Genomic DNA, 13,042 nt, shown 5'->3' on the forward strand with positions numbered 1-13,042 from the left:
CACTCTTGGTCTTGCAAACAAAGGTTGCCTTGGATTGCAGTCACATGTTGCAGTTCAGCTGATCTCAGCTATGCCAAAAGGGGAAAGTTTTCTAGTACTTGCCTAAACCCCACTGAACTGGTTAGGGAATTAATTAGAAGAAAATTATTCACCTTCCCCGCCCCCCCCCCCCCCCCCCCCCCCCCCCCAGCTGGTTTTCTCTTAGATCTGATTGCCCTGCATTGACTCCAGGTCGGGGGAGCCAGGGGGAGCTGGGACAGGACCACCCTCTTGATGATATGTGGCCACTGTGTGAATTTAACTGTGATTTAAAATTGCACCATTGACAAATGTCTCCTGGCTTTTCCCTGTTGCGGATGAAGGAGTCTCTCACGTACTCAAACCTGGGATGCCGCCGAGCTTTGTAAATCATACCCAGTGGCCCCTCACCATGCATGTGTCGGGATTCAGTAAATACTGTTGGCCAGGTCAAGCTCCTTCCCTTGGGTACACCCCTCTGCCCATGCTGGGTGGAGATGTTCAGGAGACCCTCATGTGGCTGGACATTACGTGAAATTACACAAAATTCACTGCTTTGGCTTCAGAGAGTTGGTATTTAGGTAGGTATGTATGTTACATGCATTATACATGGCTTTTTGGGGCAAAGCCAGCGTAACAGGTTTAGCTCTCCTCCTGGGTGGTTTTCTCAGAGCTTAGGGTTTGTTCTGAGCTTCATAAAGTGTATCAGGTCCCTGGGTTTCGGAGGGTACTTTCTCTGAGGGGTCTCTTCTCAGCAGAGCCAGGTATTGAAATGCTTTCCAGGATTTTGTCACCTTGTCCATATGTGTGCTGGGTCTGGAGCCAGCTCAAGCCTCAGCGGTACCCCACATATCCTTAGTTACTGGGGAAGAAGTCAAGTAGTAGTGAGACCCCCTAGACCTGTTCATTTTGAATGTGCTGGTGGCTATTTTCCTTTCTTTTTTTTTTTTTTTTTTTAACCCAAACCAGTATGAATTAGGGCTGCTGAACTAAAACAGAGTGAAAATATTTTTATTATTATTCTTATTTTACAGTGAAAAAGCATATCTCTGTTTCTTGGGTGAGGCAAAATGAAATACTTGCCACTTCCCAAGTTCCCTGTGCTCCCCTGTGGCATTGTATGCTTTGTTCACAGCACCCTGTGCCGGAGATGAAAAGCTTTGGTGCATGCTCCCTTCGGGGCAACGTGGATTCCTCCTCAAAAACCTCTGTTCTAGCGACCGGTTTTATAAATGCCTAAAAAATGAGGCTTGCACCTTATCTCTTGGGAGATCGTTGATGGATCCATTTCTCAGAAAGATATTTTATTCAGTCCTTTAATGCCATGCCACTCCCTTCATTCAGATGCCTGGAGTCTTTTATCATGTCTCCTCTTACTTATTGCTTAGCCAAGTTGGGCATATTTAGTTCTTTTAATCTTTCCTCATAACTCAGCTGTCTTTAATCATCCTTCTTGATGTCGGAGTGTTTGATGCCCACTTTTACGGAAAACAAGCCTACTTTCATTTTTTGGTATGCGTGTGAATCGCCTGGGAAGGGTCCCAGGAGAGAAGCCGTAGCTCCACGGCTGGTTGCCCCGGCTCATGCCTGGGTTTCCTCAAAAGCTCCCTTGAACATCTTGGTGTGGGCGCCAAGGGAGATTTCTGGCTCACCTTGTGCATACACCATTGGACTTGGCACCCTCTGGGATTAATTAATGTGTTTATTTGTTGGGTGTGGGCAGCAACACCCCCCCCAAGACGTTTCATGGGTTGGGTTTCCAGGGCATGTTTCTTGGGGCATCTGCAGGAGGGTGCATGTGCTGATGGTGTTTATGGAAAGCGGGCCCAGAAAGGTTACCGTAACCTGTGCTTCCTTCCTGTACCTGCCAGCAACAGGAACGAGAGAGAGAGAGAGGTTTAATTTGCTTGTACTATCTCAAAAGCAAAGCCCGGTGATCAAGATGTTTCTAGGTGCCTGTGCTGCAGGTCAGGGCAATGTTTTTAGGTACTGCCAGGGATTGTGGCCCCTTCCTGCTGCAGCTATTGATGCTGTCTTTCCCGAGTAGTTCATCTGTTGGGCACCCAAAAATAGTCATTCACAAGTTTTTTAAATCAGTCCGAGCTTTAGGATCGCTGCTGCCTGTTACCAAGCTGAGCACTGCATCCCTTCAGGGCAGGGTCTTCAAACTTGGCTGTCTGAAGTTGAATGCCTCCTGTCCTGCATGGAGATGTCCTGAATTCCCCCCGCATACCTCCTGTTATGTCACTGGGAGCTGTTTCAGAAAGCCTGACTTCATAATTTTCTTAAAGTAGCCAAGCTCGGATGCTGACTCCAAGGGGTTAAGGCGCTGGATCTCCAGTTTTGCTGGGGCTGGGCCATTCCTTGGGGTGGCATCCCTGACAGGGACTTTGAATTACATATGGAGCGGGAGCACTTGGCTGGGAGTTAAAGGAGGCTGAAAGCCTGCCTGTCCCTCCCCCACCTCCTGTTCTGAGGGAATGCTTCTCATACTCTTCCCAAATTTAGCTGTGCAAACGTGGCTGGGTTAAGTAGGCTGAGTGATGAGGCTATTCTGATGGTAATAAAGGTCCCCTTAGCTGCTCTGCCTCCAGCTCCTGCTCACTGCCAGAGAGGCTGTGTGATACATGGCAGTGTGAGATATGGCTGCCCCAACAAGGGGTCCTGTGGCCTGAGAGGATGAGGACTTCGATGGTTAGAAGAAAACATACCCCGGGACCACCACCCAGCATGGTGCTGGGAACCTGAGCAACAGCCTTACGACCGTCTGAGTGTCCCGTGCAACCTTCAGGCTGTAACATGGGGTGTCAGCAGGGCCTGAAGGTCACCACGAGGAGAAACCCACATCCTCTCCATGATGCTGCTAGGATGCTCTGGGTCATGGAGCAGGGATCCACTGCCTCCACCTTTTTTCCTTGGCAGCCCTGGGTGGGAACCACAAGAAGGGCATTTCTTCATCATTCCAGAATCCCTGACACTCCTGGCTGTGTTTCCTCTCCTTACTCTTTAGGAGCAGTTGGGGGATTGCTTTAGAGCTGACAGTGAACATCCCAGGTTGGTGCCCTGTTGTTGGGTCATCATGTGTGTTCATCTGCTGTAGGGCTCCATCACTGCCGCCAGTCTGTTTGCTGCAGTGGAGGAACATGCTGATGCCTTGGCTGCTTGCGGGGGGCTCCTGTCCCCTCCCCAATTTACATATATTTAAATAGATAATATATGTTTTAAATAAGTATGTATTAAACTGTTTAAATAGATCTGTAGGCTGCAATTTATATATAATTGCTTTCCAGTGCTTTCTCATTTTGAAGAACTGAGGAAATGAAGCTTTTTGGTTGGAGGGAGGGGACGAGGTTGGGCTTACTGACATTCTTTTGTTGTAATGTCGAATAGGTCTCTGCTGACTTCAAAAAGGAGAGAGGAGGAGCATGTGGAAGGGAGGTCGGATCCTGCCAGGGTTTCCTGGGAGATGAGGTGAGTGGTGACGGCTTTCAGCACTTGTAAGCCTGGATACAGAAGTCCTTCTGGGCTTCTCTGCACCCTTGGGGTGAGACCTCTTCCACTGAGCCTCCAGACTTCATTTTGTTGGGGGTTTCCCTGTATTTTGCCTCTTCGGGGCTGATGGGAGGATTTTAGACTGGTGATGCATATAGGGGTCTCAGAAGGGATGGAGACGATCTTGAATATGTTGAGGTCTCTGTATCACACAGACCTTGATTCTGACTGTATTTGGGCTTCACAGCAGGAGACTTTGCTCCTCTAGGTTGAGAGACCTCTGCTGCGATTACCTGCTACTGAACCAGTCACACCCCCCCCAGCCTCCTTTTACAGTCACTGGAGAGAAATGGGTATTTTTAGGAAGCATCTGACCCTGACTTGCTGTAGGCATCTGTGTGGGATGAATCATCCCCTGCAATGCCTGCTTCTCCGCACTGTCAGCACAGCCGGGATGGCTTGTTCGGCTGTAGGGTCTGCAAAGCCTGTGTAATACCTGCACACTGCGTAGGAGGACTGGAGTTCAGGGTGCTTGCTTGTGGCTTGGGGTGTCCAAACTCACTGCACGAAAGCTTGGGCCTCTCCTAAGCTGCCCTTAAATTTTCTTCAAGGTTTGGACTCAGCTTGGATCTGTGAGCCACTTGTCTGAGCCTGCTCGGCATTTATACACCCTGACTGGTAGTGTAAGTACGTTCCTGAAGGATAGGGTATGATTGCCAAGGAGGTTTCAGTCCAACTGGGTCATCTTGTGCTGGCTGTTGCGGTCCCAGTGGGGACCAGCAAGATGACTCCAGCCCCAGGAGATGACTCAAGCCCCAGGAGCCACTGCACTGAGAGCGGGCGAGGCTGCTGGGGCTGTCCCCAAACCTCCTGGGAACCAGCCCTGGAGCCGCTCTGGCCTCTGACTTTTCAAGTAGTGTGGCTTGTGGCTTTTCGGCCGTGGGAAGATTTGGAGTAATGCTTACCCTGTCCCTACGGGAGCCTGACACCTGTAGCGGGAGCATCCACATCCCGGTAACTCAGCTGCAGTGCAGCAGCCCGCAGGTGCGGTAACGTGAAGAGCTGAGACTTGTGTGTCAGGTCTCTGTTGATCAGCATCTCCCTTGAGAGCTTTTGTGCAACTCACTGCATCTCCCCTGCAGGGGAAGTTCCACCCCAGATATCTGTCTGCCTTTGCTGGACCACCTCCTCTGCTTCACCCCCCTTTTGTTTTTTTGAAGGACAGGAGCATTGTTTTCTGTTAACCTTTGCAGGGTGCTCAGCCTGCGCTGGCTAGTCCTTATTGTAGTGTGGATAAATATTGAGCAGAAAAGGTTAAAATGTGGATGTACAAGCTGTTGTACCTAACCAGATGCAACTCTGGCAGATTTTTGGTATGCTTTTGCTTCTGCTGATGCCCTCAGTATGTTCTAAGAGGTGCAGCCTGTTGAGAAAGAGGGTTTGATTTTGACAGTCCGTTGTCAAGGTAGTCACCTTAAATCAAGGAACAGATATAATTTGCTGTAGTGCATCACACCTGTTTAGTTTTAACTGGGCAAAGAGAACGTGTGTGTGTGTGTGCGCGCTTTGATATGTAGGGTTTCTTCTGCGGTTTACTTTTAGCTTTTCTGTGTTACGAGTCATTGGAGTATTTTCACTACAGTTCTGGAGAGAGGAAACGCTCCCTTTTATAGTGAGGGAAAAGTGAGATCGTGTGGCCACAGCCCTTTGCCTGAGCCCTGGCCATGTCCAAGCTGGAGACACGTACATCTTTTGCCTTACGTCTGTCTACTTTGGGGACTAGAAGATGTTGCAGGGACTCATGGTGCCCCTTAGGTTTGCTTGTGACCTGGTGGCGTGAGGCTCTCCGTTTTCCTTGGGTTTCATTGCTGGGATGCTTTGGGATTCTGGGACAAGGTAAGTGGGAAAACGTGCTCACCTCCATCTTGACCAAGATAAAATGAGCAGCCTGCCTGAAGTGAGGAAGGTTTCGCAGGTCTCGGTGACAGCAGCTAAAGTTGGGGGTGGTGGAGAAGGAGGTTTGTTATCTGCTTCCTGGCAGCTAAAAGCAGGTGTTCAGTCAACTGGGAGTTGCCCTCAAGGCAGAGAATACGGATGCAAATGACCTGTGAAGCATAAAAGGAACCATCTGAATGCCCTTTTCTGCCACTAATGAAGTTTACCTCCACCCTGGGTAATTTGCATGACGCAAGTTGATCAGCCCTGAGAAAAAGCAGTTGGGTCCAACATGACAAGATAACTCTGTCAAGCCTAAGGATCTTGCAAAGAGGCAAAGCCCAGAGGACAGGCCAGGGGATACAGAAGACCAAAGGGTGGGCTGTGGTGATGCTGCCCAGGAGGGGAGCTGGCTCCAGGGCGAGCATGGGCAGCCTTTTCATCAGCAGTGCACTGCTCACAGCAGCTGGCTGGCACTTTATGAGGTCCCTGCCACAAAGTTTCCTCCAGGTTTTGCAGTAGTTCAGCTAAATCAGTGCCGATCCCCAGTACAGGAGTGTGTGTAGCAGCTTAAAAACTTCTTTGATGAACGCAGTCTGAGGAGCGCTGGTTGAGCAGAGCTTGCTGAGCTGCTGCCCGTTACACTGTTCCAGGTATGATGTTAGACCGGTTAGTGTAAACCTACCTGGAAAGGCTTTTAGGCTGTGCTTTGTCTCATGTTTGATGCGGCAGCAGTACACAAATCCAACCAATTGCTGCAGCTCAAGGGGTGGCTGGTTAAGCAGTGACAGTCCCTTAGCTGGAAACCGTGTGGATTTAAGACCCTTCTTGGCCAGCGTGGCGATGCTAAGCGTGGTGGTGAGCAGCGCTGAGCTGTCACTCCCGCTGGCCTGCCCCTATTCTGCTGCAGACAGATTTTTACCCCTGGCCAGGGTTTACACCCAACCAGGTCTTTCAATGGAGTTAATTTTTTTACCGTGATTTGGACCTGCATGCATGTCCCGTCAGGTGCCGTCAGATCAGCCGTGGCCACAGATGGCCACTCTCCCCCATTTCTTGCCTGTGCTTTCTTGCGGCGTGACGTGATCCACTTCATTTCATTGGTAGTTTCACTAATTTTCCTGATGTTAATGAGCACTTCCTCAGCCCCCACCAAAGCCAAGACACTGACTCTTTCACCACAGTGGTTAAATGCTTATTTATTTTGTGGGCTGCTCCTCCCCCTTCCTGATTTCACTTGACATATGCAGAATGTGAAGATAAAAAAAAACACGTTTGAGCTGTCTCCTATTTCAGGTGGCTTTACTTCTTTAAAGTAGCTTCGTGGGGTGATGAGTGTGTGCACAGATGCCTGGATGGGGAGGTGGGGAAGAAGCATCAGGCTGGGCAACCCCGTGCTCTCTGCAGGCTCCATCCTTGTCCATGTGGGCACCCAGAGCTTTGATCTAAGGTTTTGAGGCGTTACATTCCCTCAGAGCCATTGCTATCAATCTGGAAGAAATAAACGGTGACGTTGTTCAGTCTGGCTTTCCCTCAGCTCCTCGCGTTTTCCTCTTCAGGATTCAGCTGCTCCTCATCAGTGGCTTCCCAGCATTGTCTGGACCAGCCGGTGACTCGCCATGTTTTATGGTTACACATATCCATGCCTAGAGAGAGGATGGCATTCGTACAGATTCATACAGTCTCCTTTGCAAGCCACATGGTGTGTATGGCTGTGTGGGTCTCATGTTCTTGGGGGGACTCCATGCAGCAGAATGCATATATTGAGCCAAACCAGGTGTTTTCTGGTCGTCTGGGTTTTTTTGTTGTTTTGGGTTTTTTTAGGTTTTGCATCACTGGGTTGTTCAGTTTGCTGCTTCCTAGCAAAAGTTAACGGTGTCTATGGATGGTTAAATCACATGCATATAGAAAACTGCTCTCGTTGGTTTGCATCATTTGTAATTTTTTCTCAACCCCCACCCTTCCTTACCATACACAGAACTGCCCACACCTTGGCGTTTCCCCATGGTGTGCACTGTGTTTCCTGGGAAGCTTGAGGATGTAACAAGGGAGGTTGAGGGACATCATCCAGATGTGGGCCACGGTGGGGACCTGGGGGGAGCAAAGTTGGGGTGGGGGGTGGGGGGGAGGCAGGGAAGCAGCCAGGCCATTGATGTCTCTCTACCCAAGGGCAAGCCCACAAAATGCTGACCAGGAGGTCTCCAGTGCCATCAGCATTGGAGGAGGGCAGCCAGCACCTCCTGGGCTGGAGACATCCCCACCTCTCCAGGTGACCGCTTTCAACACTGCACCACCTTGCACACAGGAAAGCTTTCCACGTGTCCTATGTGGCGACAAGTTTTGAGTGTTGCCCTTTGCTACATAGTCTGTCTTGGCTGCGATGAGTTGATGTTGAAGGGTTTGGGGGGGAGCAGGGAGAGGTCTCAGGCCGCTTGTAGGCAACAAGTGATGGCACTGGTGGGCAGCGAATGTATCTGCAGCATGTCCTGCAGAGATGTCAGAGATGTCTCCTCTGCGGAGATGGTATCCTCGTGCAGATGTTTTTCCTTAATAAATTTGACCCTGTTTAAGAAAACCATGTTCATTTTCTGAATTACCAAGCTGTGTACTGAAAACCAATATGGAGTAAAGGGTGCTGAGGTGAAGAAGGATTAATAAGTAAAACTGGAGCGTATTCTGCTAACATTAAGTGCTCTGGGGGTAATTTTTCTTAACCATAATCCTGAGTCATAGCTGCCCACTCTATTGCAACTTGCAGCCACAGCAGTATCATCTTGGAGAAGCTGGCGTGCAGGCTGGAGCCAAGCGATTTGACATGTCCACATTGACGTGACTGGTGGGTGCATGGTGCCAATGCACCTTCGTGGAAGGGGGGATTAAAAATGGGACAAGAAAAAACCCGAACCAAACTGCCAAATGGCTGCATGTGTTGGGTTTGCATTATTTTTCCTTTGTTCAGGTGTATTTGCTTGAACTTTCAAGTGGATTCCCAAAACAAGAGAACCTGAGATGTCTTTAACAGCAATAGATGGATCTCAACTGTGGAGGAAAGAGTTGCCCTTGAGGGGTGGTGGTCGTGGGTGGTATGGGGTGTTACTGCTCCAAGCAGGCATGCTGGGAGCTGCTGACTTGGAACAAGATGGGTGGTGGTTTTCCATCTTGTCGTTCCTTGTGGTCACGACAGGGAGAGCTGATGTTCCTGCAAGTTGACCATGTGTAGTGACATGCCAGAAATACCTCCTTACTGGGTTGCATCCTTCTGTGGGAAGGCATCAGATACACATTGTGATGGGGATTAACTCATTAGACCTTACCGTATAGATAATGCTTTACAAATGATCTTTTCCTGGGAAGATTTCCTATCCGGGCATAGTCCCAAAGAGTATAAAGTCGACGGTTCTGGCTATTTTATGTTATTCCCAAATGCCTTGGTATTTTGGATAAACAGCTGAAGTTGCAACCCTTTCCCTGTGCTCTTGTCTGTGATGGTGCCACCGGTCCAGGCAGGGCTGCTGGACAGTTGGGCAGAACCAGGTGGGAATGGGGCGGATTGGGCATTCCTCATGTCTGATTGTTGGGAGGTCATGTAGCACATAGGTTGTCTGGGAAGAGATGTCCAGGTGATGGTGATGGGAGAAAATGGTTTGTCTTGCTGAAATGATTTTTCATATTTCTTTGACAGCTGTGCTGAAAGTAAAATAAAATATTGATGCTTCTTGTGATTCATTTTTGTGTGTTTTCTGAGAGCACAAATGAAGGTTTTTAAAGCAGTTCCATTTTCCAGAAGGCGGAAGAGCCCAAATTTGAGCATGGGGCACCCTGGTCCTGGCGTTGCCATCTGTCTCCCATGTGACCTCAGACAGGTCCTATAGGTTGACCAAAAGTGTCCAAAAGTGTGACTTGGCAGCCAAAATGCTGACCTGCTTGGAGATACGGTATTGGCATGACTGTGCCAGTTGGAGCTGGTGTTTGGTGGACTTCACTGCTCCTGAATGGCTGTGGTTAGGAGTCAGGTGAGGTTAGGTGTGAAATCTAAAAAACCTCTTCTCCAACGTAAACTCCACTTACATGCAGTGGGAGGAGGGGGAACAAATGATGCTTTGGAAGGTTTCCAGACAGTTGGCTTACATTAAATGCCTAACTTCCAGACAGCTAAGGTTAGGGAGAGAGCAGGTCCCACCTTTTAATTTCTTGATGTCTCTGTTGCTTGGATGTAAAATGAACTTAATATCAAGTCTTTGTTTCCCTGAAACAGAGGATAAGTATAAAATTTGGAGCTGCTGCCTGGTTACAGCAGCAGACGGGTGATTGTGTTTGGGATAACAGGCTGATCTTGGCCATGGGCAGCATCTTTGAAACTGCCAGCATGCCAGGAGTTAATGAACGCACTCGGGTTTCTCCTGATGAACCCATGTGCTTTAAGGCTTTGAAAGCAATTTTACTGCTCCTCTCCACCACAAACCTTTTTATTTAAGGTCTTTCTTTCATGAAGCTTCAAATAGCACCCAGGTTGGACTGAAATCAAAACCTCCAGGAGAGGTTAGGACAATTTTTCTTGAGGTTTCTGTTGTGGTCATTTGCAGGAGGAAAAAAAAAAAAGAGGATAAGATAACCAAGGTCAGCTCCTTACTTCAAGCTGCCAGCCGAGCTCCTCCGGAGCAGAGAGAGATTGAGTTACCCCACGCCTGTAATTTGTCCCTTGTGCCCACAGCCAAATAATCCAGCAAAACAGCAGCAAAAAGGATGGGAAAGTTGGGGAAACTTTGTGCTGTAAGATGAGCTAGGCAAGTGATGCTCAGAGCCACGTTGGTGTGTCAGGCACAGATTTCTCTTTGAAAAGTGCTGGGGAGGGATTTTACTCAAGGTTTTACGATAAAAGTCCTGATGTCCATAAAGTGTGGAGCACAGTGTGTCTCTTCAGGTGCACCTCTGTCTTGGTGGTAGGTCTTAATTTTTGGGTGTAGTGATTCTGTTTTGCACTTATTCTTGCTCCATATAAGTATGTTTTTATTTGAATTCGATTAATTATTTCTTAATATTATAATAAGCTTTATTACAGAGTAGTGCTACCATGTATTTTTCAGTCTTACCTTTCTAGAGGAGTTATTAAACGCTTCACAGCCCTGGGATGCTCAGTGGCCCCTTGGATGTCCTTGGGCACGTTATCCAATTGTGATAAAAACTCGCAGGCCCATTTTCATTCAATTTTAGTCGGTACTACTTTGTATTTTTTATTCTCACCTTTCTAGAGGAGTTGCTTAATGCTGCCCAGCCCTGGGATACTCGGTGTCCCCTTCGATATCCTTGGGCACATTATCCAATTGTGATAAAAACTCTCAGGCCCATTTTCATTCATTTTTAGTCTTGTTTTGCACTGTAAGTTGATTGTTACGAAGTCATTGAGCTAACTACAGTATTGCTTTATTCTAATTCATATGCATTTGACATTGTTGACGTTATTGCCTTATCTAGGTTAACTCCAGGATGACATCCCGGCATTCCCTGCCAACATTACTTTTTGTCTTGTTTATGTTGGACTAGCCTTCAAGGAATGGATTTTTAGAAGTTATTTCTGAGGTTTTGCCGATTTTTGCCATGTCAAGGCTGCAGGGTTTTAAGAAAATTGCATTTCAGCGGCAGGCTGTCACAGACAGCACACTGGTGCACTCCATGATGCCCTAACTGCTACAGCGCCCTAATGCATGCAATCTTCATTTTTCCTAGGATATCTTCACGTGGGCCTTCTGGCTGATTTTTCTCCCATGAGATCTGATATTATCATTTTATGTTGCGCTGTGTAGGGCACCAAGCCAAGAATATCCACTATTTTTGAAACGTGATCATTACTGTTCAAAATAGCCTTTTTTTCCATGATCTTACAAGATTCTGCCACTTCTCTAATAAGCTAAATTTATCACTGCTTTGGCATCCGTACTTGTTGGTGTTATTTTGGTGTGTACTTTATATATATCTTATATATAGCTCTGTGTTTATGCGTTACTGTATGTGATTTATATATAGCCTGTCTTGGCCTCACTGTCATGAGGAAATCATTCTCACTTTTGTGGTGGGATCTTGGGTTGGATGTGTCTGGTCCAATCGGTCCGTTTCCAGACCTCTCTGCAACTGTCCCAGTTTACTTCCCTTCATCCCCAGATAAGACCAGTGTTCCACCTGGGCAAGAGAAGGCACAAACCATCCAGCACCATTTCAGTTGCTGGTAGGTGAGGGGAGTGTGGGCTTTGTGGCTGCTAGGTGGAACCCCCAGATCTCTTGAGTTGGCTGTATGTGTGCAAATGGGCGTGGGTCCACAAACGTGGACAAAGCATATATGGGGAAAAAGGCTTTAAAAATGGGGATAAAGCTGCCCTGAAAGAGGAGGGAACATGTGCTGGCCTCTGATTAGGGTGTCATGGGCATGGCTGAAGGCTGGAGACAGGAGGTGGGGCAGAGGTGGAGTGTGTGGTGGTAGCTGGAGGAGAAGACTGGTGGGAGGAGCTCTGCACTGGGTGGCAAACTTCAAAGGAAAATTCTGATTTGGATATGGAGATCATTAATTGGGGCAAGCTGCTTCCCCCATTGTTTCTTACACACCTTGCTTTGCTGGCTTTGCTTTCCTGGTGTGCCTGCTAGGGTCATTAAGTGCGCCAACTTAATAACTGGGTGGAAGGACTCCCAACAGTTCCAACATGCTTTTGGGGCAGAAAAGGAGCTAAAGTTAATCACTGGGTCAAGTTGCGGAGGAAAAGTGGAGCCTTGTGGTCAACTCCAAACTGAAGGAACCAGTGGAGCAAAATAGTCACTTAATGCACCCATCTTTTGGTCTGCTTGGAAGAGGACACTCTCATTGCATGGACATTCATGGCCTTTGTTACATTTCTTTAAGGCCTCTGCATGGTCATGATGGTATCAACCAAGGAGATAGTTATGGTGGTATCTACCAAGGAGATGGAGACTTTGTTGTGACTTTGTCAGTTTTACATATTTGCCTAATGTGAGTCACAGTCCAGCTGATTTATGGTGGGCTTTGTTGTAGGAGAGTAAAGATTTCCAAGAAATTCTGGGGTTTCTAGATTCATTGCCTGAAAACAGGCACAAAACATATGAGGTGTAGAGTGGGGAGGATGGCTTGGTCCTCTGGAAGAGCTGGGTTTTACTAGGAGGATGCAAGGCTGAAATTCTTATAGATAAATGCGCTCTGTACCTTGACTGCCAGTTTCGAGGTCGTCAGCTGAAGCAGGCGTTAAGCCAGAGCAAGATATTGCCACCTCCATCAAGGTGTCTTGGTGGGTCTGGCGTGACAGGGCAGACTGTAAACTGAGTTTCAGCTTACAGTGTGAAAAGAGACCACAAAGGTGTTAAAAGCATTGAGCCCAAGTTTTGTCACTGAATGTCACCATCAATCAGTGAGAGCTCCGAAGATGAAAGGATTTTGGAGTGTGAAGTTAGGGAAGGAGGGAAGACACTCAAAATGATTAGCTTAATATTCAGTTGAGCCACAGGGAATTTAGGATGGGTCGGTGAGTGTATGAGCATGAGCAAACCTGCTGAAATCGGTGTGGGTCTGTCAGCCAAAGGGGGATTTTCCCAGGTTGGT

At 47.9% G+C, this 13,042-nt stretch overlaps 1 long non-coding RNA gene across 1 annotated transcript in view; it reads left to right on the top strand.

Annotated features, from left to right (window-relative positions):
- The window catches only part of LOC121085073, a 135,977-nt gene that overhangs the window by 54,884 nt on the left and 68,051 nt on the right, over positions 1-13,042 (top strand). The window contains exon 4 of the long non-coding RNA XR_005826946.1: positions 3,409-3,489. This is a non-coding gene — a long non-coding RNA (uncharacterized LOC121085073). The remainder of the gene's footprint in view (positions 1-3,408; positions 3,490-13,042) is intronic.

Source organism: Falco naumanni, chromosome 3 (genome assembly GCF_017639655.2).
Source record: "Falco naumanni isolate bFalNau1 chromosome 3, bFalNau1.pat, whole genome shotgun sequence".
Lineage (NCBI taxonomy): Eukaryota > Metazoa > Chordata > Aves > Falconiformes > Falconidae > Falco > Falco naumanni.